The sequence below is a fragment of the Coenobita brevimanus genome, chromosome 69, assembly GCF_032717465.1.
Source record: "Coenobita brevimanus isolate Jiangsu-jjx chromosome 69, ASM3271746v2, whole genome shotgun sequence".
Taxonomy (NCBI): Eukaryota; Metazoa; Arthropoda; class Malacostraca; order Decapoda; family Coenobitidae; genus Coenobita; species Coenobita brevimanus.
The window spans coordinates 12,415,757-12,418,914 of record NC_137022.1 but is presented as its reverse complement, the minus strand read 5'-3'; positions in this window follow the sequence as shown (position 1 = coordinate 12,418,914).

Sequence of the window (3,158 nt, the reverse complement as noted above, 5' to 3'; positions counted from 1 at the left end):
CCTTTCAGACTCCTGGTCATCCTCCTTTCGGGACTTTGGCGAAAGCTTTGCCATTGCACTTGACATCTCAAAGGCTTTCGATCGAGTCTGGCATAAATCTTTAATTTCCAAACTGCCCTCCTACGGTTTCTATCCTTCTATCTGTGCCTTCATCGCTAGCTTCCTTTCTGGTCATTCTATAGCCGCTGTTATAGACGGCCATCGTTCTTCTCCTAGATCTATCAACAGTGGTGTTCCTCAGGGCTCTGTCCTATCACCAACTCTCTTCCTTTTATTCATCAATGATCTTCTAAGCTGTACATCTAACCCTATCCACTCATATGCTGATGACTCCACCCTTCACCTTTCCATTCGGTTCCCGCAACGCCCATCTCAACAGTTACTTCAACAAACAAGGGATGAGGCTATGGCACACCTTATGTCTGTCTTGGCTCGTATTTCTGACTGGGGTAAAAATAATATGGTTGTCTTTAATGCATCTAAGACTCAGTTCTTACACCTTTCAACCTGACAAAATCTTCCACAGGTATACCCACTAATGTTTAATAATATTCAGCTTAATCCTACATCATCCTTGAACATGCTTGGGGTTTCATTTACTCGGGACTTATCTTGGAAAGATCATATTACATCTCTTGTAAAATCTGCTTCCAAGAGATTGGGTGTGCTAAGCCGACTCCGCTCTTTCTTTACCCCTGCGCAATTGTTGACTCTATACAGGGGTTTTATCCTCCCCTGTGTGGAGTACAACTCTCATGTGTGGGGAGGCTCCCCTCATACAGCTCTTCTCAATAGGGTGGAGTCAAAGGCTTTTCGTCTCATTAACTCTCCTCCTCTTACTGACTCCCTTCAACCTCTGTCTCTTCGCCGGACTGTTGCATCTTTATCTCTTTTCTATCGCTACTTTAATGGTCACTGCTCCTCTGAACTGTCTGCTTGCATTCCTCCAACTCTACGACGGGCGCGTAGCACCCGTCTGGCAGCAGACTCTCATCCTTTTTCTGTCCAACTCTCTAATGCAAGAATTAACCGTTACTCCCAGTCTTTCATTTATGCAACAGGTCAGCTCTAGAACTGTCTCCCTCTGTCTGTATTTCCTGCTGCCTATGATCTCCAGTCTTTCAAACGCAGTGTGTCCAGGCATCTCAAAATAATCGGATCTTGAATTTGGCTCTATATTGTATTTTGTTTTTCTCTTGGAGGGAACTGTTACTGCGGGCTCATGGCCTTTGGTTCCTTCTTCCTCGCATAAAAAAATATATATATATATATATATATATATATATATATATATATATATATATATATATATATATATATATATATATATATATATATATATATACGTAAGTGGTAGATGGTGACGACCATCATCCACTCACTTGATGTAGTGCCGCCTACTTCTTCCATTGCCTTTATTATTCTTTTTCTGTGCCTTCCCTCCCCTCTTCGTATTTCTCCCATCCTTCCTGTCATTTCTTATTGCTTTTCTTTCCCTTACAGGTGGCTTTACATTGAGTGACAGGCCAAATGGTTTCCTGTAAGTCAAGAAACCGTTTACAACGCTGGGTGGTAACCATATAATCAAACCATACGTGCTCCCTACGTGTCAGCAAGTGGGTTGGTGAAGGGTTAGTGCTCCTCCCCGTAAAACAAATAACTCAAAGTCAACTGGCCACCCCTTAGAGTACGGCCACACTGAACGTGATTTGCCGGGAGGGTAGCAGGTAGCAGGCTGCCTAGTGGGTAGAGGTAAGCGATGCTGTTGCCACATCAGAGGCGGGAAAATTGCGTGGGAAGTCAGTCGTGACCAGTGCCTGCCACGCCCACTCGATGCAATGTCACTGTCAAAACTCTCTAGAAGTTGCTTCTAGGTGAGACTGTGTCTTTGAATTTTGATGACCTGAATGTTGGCAGATCTTGCTGGATTCACGAGTTCAATAAGCAACGAGAAAGACATGGTGAATTCAATAATGTATACTGCCTAGCTCGAATGTACGACGATAAATTTTCTGAGTATCTACAGATGACTCAGAAAACATTTAATTGTTTACTGAACAAACTGGAAGTGCGACTCACAAAAATGACAACCAACTTCAGAGAACCACTTAGTGCTGAACAGAGACTGGTTATAACTTTCAGATAAGGACTTTTCAAGGCAAATCACAACCACGTATACATAACATACATCATATTTATTACAAGTTAAACAAACCTTTAAGGAAATGGAAAAAAAAAAGTGCAAATATTTGTGCAATGTTACAGTACTTGTTCAAGAGTATGGAATCAACTGGATAGCCCTTCAAAAACACTTGAAACAAAAAATCTAATTTCTCATTTGCACATGAGATAGAAATACCTTCAATGGTTCATTCGTTATTTTTCTTCCTTGCGGAACATAGTACACATTTCATAATATTTTGATATATGCCTGTGATGTAACATGTAATACATAATTGTATCATATAAATCACAACCACGTAGACATAATGTACATTAAACTTATTAAAGGAATTAAACAAACCTGTAAAGGAACGGTTAATACTTGTACAAAAGTTAGTGCAATGTAATAGTTCTTGTTCATTTATAAGGAATCAACTGAATAACACCTCAAAAATACGTAAGAAATCTCATATGTACATGATAAAACGTAGCCGTAATGGATCATTTGTTAATTTTCTTCTCTGAAGACCATATTATGCATTACATATCAGTTCTATATTCATAATTTACGTAAGTAAGGAACATATAAAAGCAGTTACAAGTTTAAAAAAAAAAAATCTGTAACATCTGCTAAATAACTGTACTGGTTCTTTATGTAAATTAGTAACATATGTTAATTAACTGTAACAGTTCACTGGTAATTGAACTTGTTAAAAGAATTGGAGGCTTGTAGTGCTGCATAATTGATTGGTTGCGTGTGTACGTCGCTAGAACTGATACTGGAGAAGTTGGACTTGAGTTATGGGTATAGTTCTCCAACTGTTCAGGTTCCTGCAATACGAAATTCTGCATTTGGGACCTAACTCGAAGCCTTTTTGTACCGGTCAGTTTCTTCATATAGGGCAGCAAACTCTTCGAAAAATGTAGATCTTTATCCTCAGTATCATTCTGCTCCTTCTTCAGAATTTTTTTTTTTTCCTATAGCAATTAGTACA